The sequence below is a fragment of the Peromyscus leucopus genome, chromosome 8b (genome assembly GCF_004664715.2).
Source record: "Peromyscus leucopus breed LL Stock chromosome 8b, UCI_PerLeu_2.1, whole genome shotgun sequence".
NCBI classification, from domain to species: Eukaryota; Metazoa; Chordata; class Mammalia; order Rodentia; family Cricetidae; genus Peromyscus; species Peromyscus leucopus.
The window spans coordinates 85,345,900-85,362,865 of record NC_051086.1 but is presented as its reverse complement, the minus strand read 5'-3'; the positions used below and the strand labels follow the sequence as shown (position 1 = coordinate 85,362,865).

Genomic DNA, 16,966 nt, shown 5'->3' with positions numbered 1-16,966 from the left:
TCCAAATTTGACAAATATAAATGGACTGGACATTGTGAATGTATTTCTTACTTGATAATTATTCTTATTCTATATAATTTTACTGTACTAGAGTTAAAACCTTTCCTTTTTATTTAGACAAAAGGGGGAATGTTATAGGATATTTATACACTATATGTAAATATATTGCTGTGATTGGTATAATAAAAAACTGAAGAGCCAATAGTTAAGCAATAGATATAGGAAGGACTTCAGGCAGAGAGAGAACTCTGGGAAGAAGGCAGAGTCTCCTGCCAGAGGAAGAAACATGGGCAGTATGGAGAAATAAGATAATGAGCCATGTGACAGAACATTCATAATTAATGGGAAGTCTCACAGATGATGGTGGCACATGCTTTTAATCCCAGCACTCAGGAGGCAGAGCCAGGCAGATCTCTGTGAGTTCGAGGCCAGCCTGGTCTACAGAGTGAGTTCCAGGACAGGAACCAAAACTACACAGAGAAACCCTGTCTCAAAAAACAAAACAAAACAAAAAAAGAAGTCTCTGTGTCATTATTTGTGGGCTTGTAGCTGGAAGTTTTCTTGTGTTCCACCCAGCCCTGAGGTCCCACAGCTGCTTATAAAATAATCATTCAGAAGCTTATATTAATTTCCAACTGTATGGCCTATGGTAGGCTTCTGGCTAGCTAGCTCTTTCATCTTAAATTAACCCATTTCTATTCATCTATGTATCGGCACATGTTCCGTGGCTTTATCTGCGTCCCATCACATGTTGCTCCTTGGACGGCAGTTTGGCGTCTCCCCCCACTCTCCTTTCTCTCTCTCTCTCTCTCTCTCTCTCTCTCTCTCTCTCTCTCTCTCTCTCTCTCTCTTGGATTTTCCACCTGGCTCCATCCTGCCCTGCCATAGGCCAGTGCAGCTTTATTCATCAACCAATCAGAGCAACACATATTCACAGTGTACAGAAAGACATCCTGTGGTGGTATTTCATTTGTATACCCAAATAAAGCTTATCTGGGGGTCAAAAGAAAAAGCCAGCCACTATATTAAATATAGAGGTCAGGCAGTGGTAGCTCATGCCTTTAATCCCAGCACTAGTTAACCATAGAGGTCTGGAAGTCTGTACAGACAGACGGGAAGTAAGATGGCAGGGCACAGAAAGGCATATAGGAGTGCGTGTACAGGAAGTAGCTCTCTCTGGGCGCTGAGGAGTCGGTAAAGTGAGGTTGGCTGTGGCTTGTCCTATTCCTCGGATCTTTCAGTTTTCAACCCAATATCTGGCTGTGGGTTTTTTTATTAATAAGACTGCTTAGCAGTTCGTTTTACAACATCCCACAGGATGGGCTGGTGGCCAACGAGGAACTGCTATTACAGTTCTTTAACGAGGTCTCTTTGTTTTGCCATTTAAAATAGGTAATCACCTTTACTGATAGTTTAGGATTATAACAGACAGTCCCATAAAACAACCAATTCAAAGCCAGTTCTGAGACAGTGAGACTGCAGCAGATGGGTTAATCCTCACCATTGTCTCCTTCAGCACCGCCTGTTCAACTTCCATAATCCTCCCTAGGGCCCCAGAAAACCGTCCTTCCTCCATGTCTTCATTCACATACAAATGCAGGAAGGCACACATGCCAAATGTGTGGCCCAGGAGGAGAGGCTGAGCCTGAGCATCGGTGCTGTTTTTCTCAGTCCTCTCTACCATGGCTGAGCCTCCACCTGCTACCACAGTGGAAGGATGACAATACCAACCTTGAAACCAATAGGACCCTGGTCCACAGAGTGGATGCTGTGCTTGGTCTTGAAGGTGGCCATGACAACACCACATCCCTACAGTGCAACAGGCACAGGCATAGCTATGGCAGCTTCGTCTTTGTCTGCGGTACGCTGCTTAGGGTGGGAGAGCAGGTGGGGGGGTACCACTGCAAACTTCCTCAGCGGCTGGGGTTCCATGTCTACAAACACTGCCCTGAGAAGGTGTCAAAGGAGTGAGTCATTTCCCTCCCCAAACAGTCCTGTCAGTAGGCATCTGGTCGTCCGGCAGAATGCCATGTTCCAGGCGGTGGCGCTCCTGGCATCCGCTGCCAATGTTGACTGATGCAGATACAGTAATGGATGTGTGGTCCTTGAAGAGCAACTGAGGAAACCAAGTGAGGGGAAGAACCACTCCTACTCAGGGTTACAGAGGCCTCTGGGTAACAGAAGAAAGGTCCTCCAGGGTCTCCCATTGTGAGAATTCACCCTCAGGACCTCACTCAACACTCATTACCTCCCAAAGGGTTGGTCTGCAGATGTCGCACGGGCAGCTAGGGCTTGAGGTTGGAGACTTGTGGGGAGGATACAAACATTTAAACTGCTGGGCAGTGGTGGCGCACGCTTTTAAGCACTTGGGAGGCAGGGGCAGGCGGATCTCTGAGTTTGAGGCCAGCCTGGTCTACAGAGCGAGATCCAGGAAAGGCACAAAGCTACACAGAGAAACGCTATCTCAAAAAACCTAAAAAAAAAAAAAAAAAAAAAAAATTAAACCATAACACCCATTCAGATTCTAAATTGAAAATTGGACTTGAGTGGAAATGGAAAAGAAAAGGATCATCCAAGGATGCCCTTGGACATCTACTCCCTGCCTCCATCTCTGTGTGCTGGGGCAGGCATTTGCCACCCACCTAATTTATCAGAAATAAGGTCTGGATTGATTGATTGATTGATTTTGTGGCTAGCAACCCTACCTCTCAAACTGAATGGAAACTTGGCACTGGAACTTAGAAGCTGGCAGGAGACTCAAAAGGGGCACAGAGCAAACTGTTCAGATCAGCAGCTGAGAGGAAGCGAAAGGTAGGTTGGTTTCATTCACTGTTCTGATTATGGGAAGGAGCACTCCACGGAATTCATCTGATGCAAACGAACAGGTTGATTGACCCAGTGAGAGAGAAACTTGGGGGATGGAGCCAGTCCAGCAGGGGATGCCTCTAAAAGGCACAAGGAGAGCTGGCTAGAGCGGGTGCTGGCAATCTCTGCTTCGGGAAGCTGCTCAGGGTAGGCCTTCTGAGCCAGGATGACAGAGGCGTGGATGCAGTCAGAGGGAACAGGTGCAGGGCCAAGATACCATCTTGGTTTGGAATTCTGTCAGATCAACATTCATGGCTCTATCAGCTGTATGTGTGTCTTGGAATGACCTCAAGAGCAACTGACGATTTAGTCCTGTGAACGTTCACCCAAAGGCCTCCATGGTGGTGTAGGCTCTTTAATATTCTGGAGATTGTGACAACCTCCTTGGTGGATGTCCATCATCCTCTTGCTTAGCAGGACTATAAAATACCTGGCCAGGGTAGCAGAACAAACTAAACAGAAACTCTACAATATGCATTCCCTGCCACAGATGTGGGACTGGCTGCCTCTTGTAGATGATTTTCTAAATGGTCTTATTAAATAAAAAACACGGAGCCATATATAGGGGTAAAAGCCTTAGAGAGACCAGGGAAATAGGGAAAGCCACCAGCCAACCTCACCTCACCAACTCTGCAGCTTCCAAATGCCGCAACTTCCTGTCTACCTGCGCACATATGCCTTGCTGATCTGCCACCTGATTTGCTCTCTCCATTCAGCTACATCCCTTCCTCTTTCTGCCCAGCTCTGACACTTCCTGTCTGTCTGTACAGACCTCCAGACCTCCATGGTTAACTAGTGTTGGAATTTAAGGCATGTGCCACCATACCTGGCTCTGGTCCCAGTGTGGCTTTGAACACACAGAGATACTAACTGCTAAGAGACAGAATTAAGGGTGTGTGCTACTGTTGCCCGACTTCTTTATTTACTTAAAATGGCTTGCTATTTCCTCTGGTCTCCAGGCAAGCTTTATTTATTAAAGCACAAATAAAATATCACCACAGCCTCTCCTGCTAGATGCCTAACTATTGTTGATTTGGTGCCTTGAGTAACATTCAATTACCAATTTTGAACTCTTACCACTATGGCGGAGACAAGAAGAGATACTTCTGAATCTAGACTGGAACGTATTAAGCTTCCAATAAGCTGTTCTGTTACCAACATTGCTACCTTTTCACATTCTGAAAAGCATGGCATTTTTAAAAGGATTTTATTTTAAGCCACACTGTAGTGGTGGCACACACCTTTAATCCCAGCACTCGGGAGGCAGAAGCAGTCGGATCTCTGTGAGTTCGAGGCCAGCCTGGTCTACAGAGTTAGTGCTAAAACAGCCAAGGCTACACAGAGAAACCCTGTCTCGAAAACTATTTTATTTGGATTAGAGAGATTGCTCAGTGGTTAAGAGCACTTGTTGTTCTTGAAGATGACCTGGGTTCAGTTCCCAGTACCCACATGGTTCAGTTCACAACCCTCCCTAACTCCAGTTCCAGGGGATCTGATGCTCCCTTCTCACCTCCCTGGGTACCAGGCACCCACATGGTGCACACACATTCATGAAGCCAAAACACTCACACACAGAACATAAGTCTATCTAGATAATTGTTTATTTGTGTGTGTGTGCACATGAGTAGGTGCCAGAAGAGGGTGTTGGATGTCCTCCTTCATCACCCTACTTATGACAGCAGGGTTTCTTCTTGAACCTGGGGCTCACATTTTCTAGTTAGGCTAGAAACCTGCAAGTTCCAGCGATCCTCCTGTCTCTACTGCCTTCAGAGCTGGGGTTGCAGGCATTTTCAAGGATGTTCTGATTGTTATTTGGGTGCTGAGATCTAAACTCCATAACTCATGGGCAGCAAGGGCTCCTAACTGCTGAGCCATCTCTCTCTCTGCCTAAGCCTGGCATATTTAAGGCAGTGAAATTTTTCTGTGGTGTTGCACATAGAGACTACATAATAGTGTACATTCGTACCAACCATAGAATACACACAGAGAAAACCCTAGTGCTAACTATGAACTTTAGTTAACAATGTATCAGTGTGAGTCCATCAGTCATAACAAATGTATCCCTTAATGTAAGTTGTTCATAGGAGAATTCCAGAAGGTGAGACTGTGTCTGAGAATTCTGTACTCTTCCCTCAATTTTTTTATTTCATTTATTTATTTATTTATTTATTTATTTATTTATTTATTTATTTATTTATTTATTTATTTATTTTTGGCAGGGCTTCTCTAACAGCCCTGGTTGTCCTGAAACTTGCTTTGTAGATCAGGCTAGCCTCTGCCTCCCTGTCCTGGGATTAAGCACCACCCTCATCCCACCAGCTACCTCATTTTTTTTTTTTTTTTAAAGAAGTCTATATGTGCCATGGACAGCCTGTACCTAGTGCTTGCAGAGGTCAGAAGAGGGGTCAGAACTCTTGACAATGGAGTTATTGATGGTTGTGGGCCATCCTGTGGGTTCTGGAAAGCAGATCCAGTATGTCTGCAAGAGCAACAAGCACTCCCAGCCACTTCACCACTGTATTTTGGTATCAGGTAGAAGTGATTTTTGCATCCTCCCCAGTTTGTCAAAATACTAAAGAAAATACTCAAACGTCGAGACTCAGGCAGGGAGCACTCTGGCAGTCTAGCCCAGCTATTCTACCTGAAAAAACAAAGCAACAATAAAGAGTCCAGACTTAGCCAGGTGTGATGTTACAGGCTTGAAATCCAAGCACTGGAGGGGTAGAATAGGATTGTTGGGCTTGAAGCCAGTTCGAGGCCAGCCTGATCTACATAGTGATCCCTAGGACACCGAGGACCTGCTCAGAAGACAAGGAAGGAAAACAGCACCAAGGCATAAAGGGAAGCCGCGTCTTTCTGACTGTGTGGGGAAGAGGATTACCACTGTAACCGAGGAGACAGTTCCACCCGCTCTTGCTTACACACCATCATCAAGGCAAATTACAACCACTAAATAATAATTTGGTGCTTAAGAAGAGTGTTTGCGCTGGGCGGTGGTGGTGCTCGCCTTTAATCCCAGCACTTGGGAGGCAGAGGCAGGTGGACTTCTGTGAGTTCGAGGCCAGCCTGGGCTACAGAGTGAGTTCCAGGAAAGGCGCAAAGCTACACAGAGAAACCCTGTCTCGAAAAACTAAAGGAAAAAAAGCAAGCAAGCAAGAAGATTGTTTCCCAGATGCATAGAGGCTCACAAGATACAAGTTATAAAAGAGTAAATGACTACCATTTAACAAAATGTGAAAGGCACACAGGCATTTAGCCAACTAACTCCAAGTGGTAAAATTAGCAGCACATTTTTCTATTTGATATCTTACCTACTTTTCCTGTTGCTGCCATGAAATACTAGGAGAAAATCGATTTAAGAGAGAAAGGGTTCAACTCACAGTTCAAGGTACAATCAGTCCATCATGTGTGTGTGTGTGTGTGTGTGTGTGTGTGTGAGAGAGAGAGAGAGAGAGAGAGAGAGAGAGAGAGACAGAGACAGAGACAGAGAGAGAGTCAGAGACACATGGCAGCAGGAACTTGAAGCAACTGATCACACACATCCACAATCAGTAACCAGAGATGACTGCATTCTGGCTGTTCCCCTACTGAGGGTTGTTCTTGCCCACACAACCAAGAGTCTTCCCATGCAGATTTATGTAATCAAGATAATCCCCCCCAGACCTTCTCAGAGGCCCATCTCCCAGGTGATTCTAGCCTGAGTTGACAACACTAACCATCACATTTGAATTACCCATATACATGTATTTTTACATTGCAAAGAACGGGGATTACCTATCATGGGGGTGCGCGGGGGGAGGGGGGAAGAGTAGGGGAGGAAGCTCTGAAACTCTATTTTTAAAACCTACAATGCAACATTTTACGTGCAGCAAACAAATTTCATGAAACCAGAAAGTCAGTTGTTATCCGATTTCTACCTTTAGGATGAAAAATAAAAAATTATTTTGTATTTAGAAACCTCGTCTTCATTTCCCCTTTAATCTAGGGGGAAGGGAAGTGGGGGATTGGGTGTAGCCAAGTAGCTGTTGGGAAAGAGGGCAGATTAGAAGTTTCGTTGGGCTGGAAAAGCCTGTTCATCCTGGAATCTGCCAAAAGTCCACAGCACATAATAAGTTACCGAATCAATGTTTGTTGAGTAAAAGCAAGAAAGAATGGGGAAACGGGGCTGTAAAGCCCAGGGAGTCAAAGGTGGGTGCGACAGAGGGGTCCCGGGACCTTTGCAAAATGCGAATTCGAGTGGAGGGCACAGCAGGGGCTCTTTTAAAGTTTCCCTGCGGAGTCTAACAAGTCAATATCAAGAGCTGTCCCCCCAAAAAACCCTCCAAGGAAGTGGGACGCACCCTCTCCCAAGCCACACTGCGCCGCTGAGCATCGGAAAACCAGAGCGCCCCAACAGACCGCAAACCTGGGCTGTGGCGCAGGCGCATTGGGGGTTCCGAGCTAAGGCCAGTGGCACAGAAGGGAGTGCGCAAGCGCACTCGGCAACCGTAATCCGGCCTACGCGAAATCGGAGGGCGGTGGGCGGGGCCGCGATGATCACATCACATAAGAAGAGGAAGTGAGGACCCGGATCCTGTGGTGACCCAGTGGCCTAATGGATAAGGCATCAGCCTCCGGAGCTGGGGATTGTGGGTTCGAGTCCCATCTGGGTCGTACCAGTATATATTTTGCTGGAACGAAAAAAGGATGGATAATATAAAGTCTATTGTTTCTCGCACTACTGAGTATTTTAAAAGTTACGCAGGGCTTTTAAATAAAAGACCTGTCTTCTAATAGCATAGCTGTTCTTTTAAAAGCGTTTTTGCCTAGCTTTATTGAGATATAGTTAACAAAAACTATGTATTTACAGAGATTTTACTCTTCTTTGTGTTTTTCTTCTCAATACTAATTTTCAGTCGTTTTAGATTTTGAGGCTTGAAATTATTTCTGAGACTTGCATGAAAAATAATATTGGCGTGACGGCGCATGCCTTCATCCCAGCACTCAGGGAGGCAGAGGCAGACTGATCTCTGTGGTCTACAGAGCCAGTCCTCTGGCTTCACAGAGACAGGCTCAAAAAAGAAAGAAAAGAGAGAGGGGTGGGGTGGGGTGGGGAGGGGGAGAGAGGAGAGAGAGATGAGAGAAAAGAAGGAAGAAAAAGTTAAATCAGATCACTACTGCACACACGCACACACAACCTAGCACAGACTGTCAAGTAGACCTTTTTTCACTTGGGGCTTCCCATAGGCATCAGAGTTCATAAAATTTCCTTCCCATCCCGACCCCAAGAGATGCGTAAACATACCCCACTATGCTGACCCCAGAAATTAGGAGAATTTATCTGAAAGCAGCAATTACAGCACACAAATGTAATAAACATAATTTAAGCCAGGCTGTGGTGGCACATGCCTTTAGTCCCAGCACTCCGGAGGCAGAGCCAGGCAGATCTCTGTGAATTCCAGAGCAAGTTCCAGGACAGGCTCCAAAGCTACACAGAGAAACCCCGTCTTGAAAATCCAAGGGAAAAATAAACAAACAAACAAAGCATAATTTAAGGCTTCTCAGTTACAAATTCCAGCATGGAGCAGGAGGTGGCCCATGCCCCCAGTGGATGATCCCATATGCCACACCATGCACCATGGGCAGCACTATTTAAGCTCAAAGGCATGAAGTTGGGAGGGAGATGTGCTGGGCAGGAGCTGGGGGGAGTTGGAGGGAAAGAATGGAAGTGAATATGACCAAGATACATTATATACACAGATGAATTTTTCAAAGACTATATAAAAATAACAGCAAGAAAAGGAGCAGGAGGGGTTGGGGATTTAGCTCAGTGGTAGAGCACTTGCCGAGCAAGCACAGGCCCTGGGTTAGGTCCTCAGCTCCAAAATAAAATACAATAAAAAGAAGAAGAAGAAAAGGAGCCGGAGAGATGCACAGTCAAGAACACATAGCACTCCTGCAGAGGATCTGAGTTTGGTCTGCAGCACCCACACTGAGTGGCTCACTTGTTAACTCTAGCTCCAGGAGATCCAATGCCCTCATCAGAGGCTCCTGCACTTATATGCACATAGCCACACACAAACAACAAGGACACATAATTTAATAAGCTAATAAAACAATCAAATTTTGAAAAAAATTTAAGGCTCTTTATCCTCAGAGTACTATGAATAACAAAATGTAACTAGGACATAATTCCAGTGATTAAAAGAAAGAAAAAAAAAAAAAAAAGCCAGGCGGATCTCTGTAATTTAAGGCCAGCCTGGTCTACAAAGCAAAGTTCCAGGACAGGCTCCAAAACTACACAAAGAAACCCTGTCTCAAAAAAACAAAACAAAAAAGCCACATGGTGGTGGCCCATTCCTTTAATCCAATCACTCAGGAGGCAGAGGCAGATGGATCTCTGAGTTTGAGGTCAGCCTGGTCTACAGAGTAAGTTCCAGGATAGCCAGAGCTACACAGAGAAAGCCTGTCTCAAAAAACAAAAACAAAAACAGAAACAAAAAAATGTATTTATGTATACCACATGTGTGCAGTGCCCTTGGAAGCCAGAAGAGGGAGCAGGATCCCCTGGAACTGGATTTATTGGTGGTCCTGAGCTGCATGTGGTGCTGGGCACTGGTCCTCTGGAAGGGAAGCCCCTGCTTTATGGTTGAGCTTTGGGTACTAGGATATCATTTTGTTGCTGTTTTGATGTGTGTGATTTACAAGTCAGTGAAACAAAAGAAACAAAGCTTCTAAAGTTTAAGATGGTTAATGTTACCTAGAAAAACATCAACTGATAGTGCTCTCTCCTGTACAAAAGGCAAGTTTATTCTGAAGACACACACATGGTTACCTGGACCCCATCTGGTTTTGTTATGTTGTGGTTTTCCAGACAGGTCTTATGTAGCCCAGGCTGACCTCTGAACACCTGACTTTCCTACTTGTCCCCCCTTAAGCCTAGAACAGCTGGTGTGTGTCACCCTGCCTGACTTTGGATTTTGGTCTGAAACAGAAGGGGGTTGTTAGAGTAGAAAATAATGGAACCCAGAAACAGTGTGCAGTAATTTTCTCATCAGGGATGAAGTTGGTTTCTCCGTTATGACATAAGAGCAGGGCAGGTGTGCTGTGAAAGTTAGGATTCAGGGGAGTGAGCCCTCTACACCGTCTCTGCAACTTCCTGTGTGTCTGTAATGTCTCCAGATTTTTAAAAAACTCTACAGCCTGGGGAGATGGCACAGGGCTTAGGAATTAGTGCTGTTCTTTTTTGTTTGTTTGTTGTTTGTTTGTTTGTTTGAGACAGGGTTTCTCTGTGTAGCTCTGGTTTTCCTGGAACTCACTCTGTAGACCAGGCTGGCCTCTAACTCAGAGATCTGCCTGCCTCTGCCTCCCAAGTGCTGGGATTACAGGCATGCGCCCAGATCTTACTGCTCTTAAAGACTGATTTCCCACAATCCCCTATCCAGCCATACAACAACTGCCTGTAATTCCTGCTGTAGAGGAATCCGCTGCCCTCTTCTGGCCTCTGCCAGCACCTGCATACATGTGCACACGCACACGATTAAAACACATTGAATTAATACATTGCTTAAGTGCATTAATACAACTAAGAAGACAAAGGGATCATTTTCACCCATATTCTTGAGAATTGGTGACTGCATTAAACCTTAAAACATGAAGTAGGGCTGGGTCGTGGTGGTGAGTTCCAGGAGAGCCAAGGCTATACAGAGAAACCCTGTCTCAAAAAAACAATAACAAATAAACACAAAATGCCGTAGGTACTTTCAAAACTGGGGACTGGAGAGATGGCTCAGTGGTTAAGACCACTTGCTGCTCTTCCAGAGGACCACAGTTCAGTTCCCAACGCCCCTGGGACAGCTTACAATCGCCTGTTAACTCCAGCTTCAGGTGATCTGGCGCCCTCTTCTGGCTTCTATAGACATCTGCATACACATGCATATCCACCCAGAAACAACAACAATAACAAAAGAATAAAAATGAACATTAAAAAAATAAACTGTGGGGCTGGAGAGATGGCTCAGAGGTTAAGAGCACTGACTGCTCTTCCAGAGGTCCTGAGTTCAATTCCCAGCACCCACATGGTGGCTCACAACCATCTGTAAAAAAAGATCTGGCACCCTCTTCTGTGTACATAATAAATAAATCTTAAAAAATAAATAAATAAATAAATAAAAATAAACTGTGACATTTCTTTCATGCCTGCTACTGGTGGGTAGCACTGGGGATAACAGTGACACTGTGTCCTCGTCAACCAAATGCAAGATTGCACTCAGGAATAACAGGTGCAGATTTCTCAGGCACTCTGTCTTCCCGGGCTTCTCAGTCCTCCACGGGGCTCACCCCTTCTTCCCACCTCATTCCTCTCCTTGAACTCCTTACCCCAGCTCCTCTCTGGCAGATGTTTCTCAGCTCGCTCACCACAGCTCATTGAGCTAAAGTCAGCAAACTTCCCTGAGTGCCTGTGAATACCCCAGCTTGTGTTTACTGAGCCTGGCCAAGCGGCCACGTTCCTCCTCCCCTCCCCTCCACCACCTCCAACCCTCCCCTCCTGTCTCAGGGGAGAGAGTGTTTTTCTGATTTATTGTCAGGCCTTGGCGATGGACTCGTCCCTTTTCCTCGGAAAACCTGGCCAGCACTTAGCAATGCCTCTCGGAGGACAGGGTCCTAACTGCCCCTCATGCCTGTGTCTTGAGCGGCCCCTGAGCTGGCTCTTTACTCTGAGCCCCAAAGCCTTCCCCACATCGCCCAAAGCGTTCTTTCCTGGCTCTGTGGCAGCGGTTGTGAGGCCTGCAGCTGCTCTCTCTCTCCACAGACAGGCTGCCCCAGGCTGCCCCCACATCCAGCGTCTTCTCCACGGGCCACCCTCTTCCTTATCACCTGACACTCTGTCCTCAACCATCCTCTACAAGGCGTCGTTTTGTCTGAACTTACAAGCATGCTTTCTCTTCTTCCTCAACATAAGAGACTCTACCACAGTTTAACTTCACGTTTCTCCTCCTTGGGTTTTAGTTGGTTTTTCAAATTCATAATTGTTTAAACTTAAAAATTAGTTAATTTTGTTGGGTGTGGTGGTGCTTTACCTTTAATCCCAGCACTTGGGAGGTAAAGGCAGGCAGATCTCTGTGAGTTGGAGGCCAGCCTGGTCTACATAGTGAGTTCTAGGACAGTTAGAGCTATGTAAAAGACCCTGCTCCCCACCCCCCCCCAAAAAAAAAAACTGGTTAATTTTGAGGTCGGGGTATGGTGGCAGGTTTTTAAGCCCAGCATTTGGGAGATAGGGGTAGAAGGAGCTGGAGTTCAAGGTCACCCTCAGCTACGTAGTAAGTTGGAGACCAACCTGTCCTTTATGAGACACTGTCTTCTTTTTTTTTGTTTTTTTGGGACAAGGTTTCTCTGTGTAGCCCTGGCTGTCCTGGAACTCACTCTGTAGCCCAGACTGGCCTTGAACTCACAGAGATCTGCCTGCCTCTGCCTCCCAGGTGCTGGGATTACAGGTGTGTGCCACCACCATCCCATTCTTTTTTATATTTTTAATAAAAATCCTTTGCTATCCGTCTCTCACTTTTGTTTGTCTAAGTCTGTTTGATCTCTTTTTTTAAAAGATAATAATATATGGCAATGTCTCCCTTTTAAAATTTTATTTATTTGTATACATTTTTAGGTAGGAATGCTCTGTCTACATATATGCCTGTGTGCCAGAAGAGGGCATCAGGTCCTATGATAGATGTGAGTCACCATGTGAATGCTGGGAACTGAACTCAGGACCTCTGCAAGAGCAGCCAATGCTCTTAACCACTGAGCCATCTCACTCCAGTCAGCACTTCCCAGGTGACCAGTCACTTCACTTGGTTTTGGTCATTTTTAAAAATTAATTATTAACGGGGCACACACCTTTAACTCCAGCACTTGGGAGGCAGAGCCAGGTGGATCTCTGTGAGCTGGAGGCCAGCCTGGTCTACAGAGTGAGCTCCAGGACAGGCACCAAAACTACATGGAGAAACCCTGTCTCAAAAAACCAAAATAAAATAAAATAAAAAATAATAATGAATGAATAAGCAAATTAATAAAATTAAATTAATAAAATAAAACTAATTGGTTAATTTTATGTATACAGGTGTTTTGCCTGCATGTATATGCTTGTGCACTACATACGTGTTGACAGAGGTCAGAAGAGGGTAGATCACTTAGGACAGTAGTTACAGATGGCTGTGAACCATCATGTGGGTGCTAGGAATTTACCAGGGTTCTCTGGAAGAGCAGCTAGTGCTCTTTCTTAACCATGGAGCCATCTCTCCAGACCCCTTGCTTAGTTTTGGTGTTACACATGTTCTTATGTAGAACAGGTTGGCTTCCATTTTGCTATATAGCCAAGGATAATCTTCTTGCCTCTACCTCTTGAGTTCTGGGATTACAAGTATGTATCATAATACTAAACTAAAATATAATACTAGTTTTCAAAATTATATTTTAAGGGGCTTGGGGATATAGCTTGGTTGGTAGCATGCACCAAGTCCTTTGTTTTAACCTGCCCCCAGCACTGTGCAAACCAGGAGTCACTGTGCCACATGCCTATAAAACCAGCATTTGGGAGGCTGGAACAGGTGGATTATTGAATGCTGTGGAGAAATCCTCCTGTACATTGTAAAGATTTGTCACTCAAAATTGTTTAAACACTGATTGGCCAGTAACTAGGCAGGAAGTATAGGCAGGGTGACCAAACTAAGAATGATGGGAAGGAGAAGGGTAGAGGCAGGAGTCACCAGCCAGACACAGAGGGAGGAGGAGATGATCATGCCATGCTAACGAAGGTACCACCACGTGCAGAGCAAAAATAAGGAATATGTGTTGACTTAAAATGTAAGAGTTAGCTGGTAACAAGACTGAGCTATCAACCAAGCATTTATAGTTTATATTAAGCCTCCGCGAGGTTATTTGAGAGCTGCTGCAAGACACAGGAAAACTTCAACTTACATATGGTATTTCAACGTGTGGCCAAAATTTCCACATAAAACCTGACAAAGCTTAAAAAAGGATTCTAGCTGGGCGGTGGGGGCGCACGCCTTTAATCCCAGCACTTGGGAGGCAGAGCCAGGCGGATCTCTGTGAGTTCAAGGCCAGCCTGGGCTACCAAGTGAGTCCCAGGAAAGGCGCAAAGCTACACAGAGAAACTGTGTCTCGAAAAACCAAAAAAAAAAAAAAAAAATGATTCTAGACATACAGAGTCAAGCACAGATTCTTGGTAACCATCTTTTCTCTGGTAGGCTCTGTTTGCTAGGGGTGAGAACAGGCATGGCTCCTTTAAGAGACTCAGCGTTAGCAGCGAAAACCATGTGGCTTTTTTAAGAGGTCCTGCTGTCAAACACTCAAACAGAGTGTATGAGAGTGGGTAGCACACTACTCGGTGGCAGCCTGGACCCCAAAAGTTCCCAGAGTTGGGGTGGTAAACATGGTTTCCAGAGCTAGCAGCAAACGTACCTCTGCCATAAGACCAAGAAATGTAGCAGAGCCAGCCACCAAAGCCACTGCTTTGGTCTTAGCCATGTGGCTTAGCAGTTTAAAGACTCATGTGGTCAGCAAAAGATAGAGATATACAATAAAGACAAATTCAGACAAAAACCAAACAAACCTCTAAATGGGTTAAAGTGTGTTTAAAAATATACATAGGCTTGGGAGGGAAGAGAAAAGGGGCAGAGAAAGTCCTTAAAAAGAAATAGAGTAATAAAAAATATAGTAAGTCATGTGAAGATGGAATATACACAGAGAGTCTGGATACTGATGCTATTGTGTTGCTGTTACATTTTTTTATTACTCATGAACAAATGATAACTGCTGAGAGACATTTGATTATGAAAGCTGCTAGATTAACCAAGCTATATATTTTAAAAATATCTTGACTTCAAAATTTTTTTTTTCCCCAAGACAGGGTTTCTCTGTGTAGCTTTGCGCCTTTCCTGGGACTCATTTGGTAGCCCAGGCTGGCCTCGAACTCACAGAGATCCGCCTGGCTCTGCCTCCTGAGTGCTGGGACTAAAGGCGTGTGCCACCATCGCCCGGCCTTGACTTCAAAATTTAAGTCAAAAAATATGTTACTTTGGGAAAGAGGTTCTGCTTTTATTTTCACAGGAAATGAGAGGCTGTGGATTCATTCAGGGTTAAGAAAGCTCAGGTTTGATCGAGGAAGACCCACTGAAAATTCTCCAATGGGAATGGGTGGATCAGATGATCCAATGTCTCAGAGTGCCTCTGTTGCAGTTTCCTCTGAGTTCTGCATCCAGAAAGGCTTCAATGCTGCCAGCTGGGATGATCCAGCCTCACAGACTACTCCAGTCAGAACTTGACCATAGTCCTAAATTTTCTCAAGGCCCTCCAAAGAATAACAGCACCCCTAGTCAGCAGGAAGTAGTCTAGAAAACTACACCCATATTCCCAAAAATAAATTATGAATGTTTGTCATCAGTTGGGGGGGTCAGTTACAAGTTGTTATGCATAATGATCAGGAAAAAAGCTAAACAAAGGAGATTAGATTCAGGGATCTTGTCCTGAAAAGAAAAGGGGGATATCAAAATTATAGGATAAAATAGTTTATTATTGAATATATTTTAATCCAAAAAACAACTATTAATCTCAGGTTATTTATACTGGTATGGATTTTAGTTTATTGATACAAATTTAAAGTTAACTTTGTTATATGTATATTTCTACTCTTGTTTAAGATATTATGTTTATGCAACTAATTTAAAAATGTAATGTATAATTAAGAAATACAGATTAGCCGGGCAGTAGTGGCACATGCCTTTAATCCCAGCACTCAGGAGGCAGAGCCAGGAGGATCTCTGTGAGTTCAAGTCCACCCTGGGATACAGAGTGAGTTCCAGGAAAGGCACAAAGCTACACAGAGAAACCCTGTCTCAAAAATAAATACATAAAACAAAAAACAAAACAAAAAAAAATTCCCAGTTTTACAAGAAAGTCTGTCAGATATGCTAGGCCTATAGGCCAAAGATGGATGCTCAAATGTTGCAGAGACTGTCCAGGCAGCCTGATGTCCCTGTCATTAGGTAACATTTCACCTTTCTGGGGTCTTTGATGGAGTTACTAGATAGTTATAGTTTTATTTAGTTATGATAAAATATAAATTAGGTACAAAACTTTGGACTCACAAAGATAAGAGAGATAATAGAGTATTTTCTCTAATTTTTCCAAATACAAATAGACTGGATATAGTAACTGTAATTCTTACTTGATAACTGTTTTTGTTATATATAATCTTAGTTGGTAAATTCAAACCTTCCTTTTAATTAGACAAAAGGAGGAAATGCTGTGGAAAAATCCTCTTGTACACTGTAGAGATTTGTCACTCGAATTGACAAATAAAATGCTGATTGGTCAGTAGCCAGGCAGGAAGTATAGGTGGGGCAACCAAACTAAGAATGCTGGGAAGAGGAAGGGAGGAGTCTGGAGTCACCAGCCAGATGCGGAGGGAGCAGGAGATAACCTGCTATGATAATAAATGGACAGCCACATGGCAGAGCGTATATAAGGAATATGGTTTAACAAAATGTGAGAGCTAGCTAGTAATAAGCCTGAGCTATAGGCCGAGGATTTACAATTAATATAAGCCTTAGAGTGGTTATTCAGGAACTGGTAGGTGTGAGAGAATGGTCTGTTTGCAACTGAGAATTTAAGCCTGGGCTATGTAGTGAGTTCCAGTCTGGGGTACAGACTGAGCCCTTATCTGAAGAAAAAAAAAAAAAAAGACAGCATCAGAAAAAAATACTTCGGAATTTCCGGTCTTAAAATGACAGTGAAGATGTCATTTTTCTTTTTCTTTTCTTTCTTTCTTTCTTTTTTTTTTTAAGATTTATTTATTTATTTATTATGTATACAGAAGAGGGCGCCAGATCTCATTACAGATGGTTGTGAGCCACCATGTGGTTGCTAGGAATTGAACTCAGGACCTCTGGAAGAGTAGTCGGTGCTCTTAACCTCTGAGCCATCTCTCTAGCCCCAGAAGATGTCATTTTTCTACCCTTCTTAGTAATTAAATAAAACAACAAAAGGGGTGAGAATCTGACCACAAACATTGCCATCGGTGAAATGGACAACACCAGAATACCTTCAA

The 16,966-nt window shown here is 44.2% G+C and overlaps 1 non-coding gene across 1 annotated transcript; it reads left to right on the top strand.

Moving 5' to 3' along the window:
• Window positions 1–7,445: 7,445 nt before the first annotated feature.
• Trnar-ccg lies at window positions 7,446–7,518 on the top strand. Its single transcript has one exon. It is a non-coding gene; the product is annotated as a tRNA-Arg (tRNA).
• The last annotated feature ends 9,448 nt before the right edge of the window (window positions 7,519–16,966 follow it).